General features: G+C 50.8%; 1 pseudogene; it reads left to right on the forward strand.

Moving 5' to 3' along the window:
- Positions 1-150: 150 nt before the first annotated feature.
- Positions 151-750, forward strand: LOC116629847 (annotated as a pseudogene).
- The last annotated feature ends 200 nt before the right edge of the window (positions 751-950 follow it).

Below are 950 nucleotides of genomic sequence, written 5' to 3' on the forward strand. Positions count from 1 at the left end.
TCCTGTCCTTGCGTGATGAGGACGTAGGAGAGTGCTTGGCCCAGCGCCGGGTAAACTCTGGATGCTCCACCTGGGGTCAGTCAGTGGCCGGGGGACTCACCGTGTGGCCTGACTCGGGCGTGGTGCCCCTCCTCTCTCTCTTGCAGGACAATGCCATCCTCCATCACCTGGGGCCTCCTCCTGCTGACGGGTCTGTGCTATCATGTCCCCAGCTCCCTGCACACATCCAGGCAGGATTCCAAGCTCCATCAGCATGCCCCCTTCCCCAACATAGCCACCAAACTGGCCAACTTTGCCTTCAGCCTGTACCGTGAACTGGCCCATCAGTCCAACAACATCATCTTCTCCCCAGTGAATATTGTGATGGCCTTTACAAAGGTCTCCCTGGGGACCAAAGGGACACTCGCACCCAGATCCTGCGGGGCCTATATTTTAACTTCAAGGAAACACTTAAGGCCACTGTCCACAAAGGCTTACAGCATTTCCTCCACACCCTCAACCTGTCAGACAGCCAGTTCTAGCTGCACAGCAGAACGATACTATTTGATAAGAATCAGAAGCAAGTGCGTAAGTTTTTGGAGGCTGTCACGAAGCTGTCCCACTTCTCCATCAACTTCAGAGAAACCGAGGAGGCCTCAAAAAAAGATCAACCAGTATATAGAGAAGGAAACCCAAGGAAAAATTGTGGATTTGGTCCAAGATCTTGACAAGACACAACTCTTGTTCTGGTGAATTACATTTTCTTTCATGGTAGGCTTTACCACCAGTCTGAGCTGGTTCAAAAGGAAACACGCAAAATTATTCTTAAACACTCACTTTGTAAGCTTTCCTTGGCAGCGTGGGAAGGGTTATAGCAGGGCATCTCTGCAGCTGTTATTCACAGTATCCCACACACAACCACTGTCATACTTTCCGCGATCAACTAAGGTCAGGCGATGATGGGTGTGACA

The sequence above is a fragment of the Phoca vitulina genome, unplaced genomic scaffold, assembly GCF_004348235.1.
Source record: "Phoca vitulina isolate PV1807 unplaced genomic scaffold, GSC_HSeal_1.0 scaffold5317, whole genome shotgun sequence".
Lineage (NCBI taxonomy): Eukaryota > Metazoa > Chordata > Mammalia > Carnivora > Phocidae > Phoca > Phoca vitulina.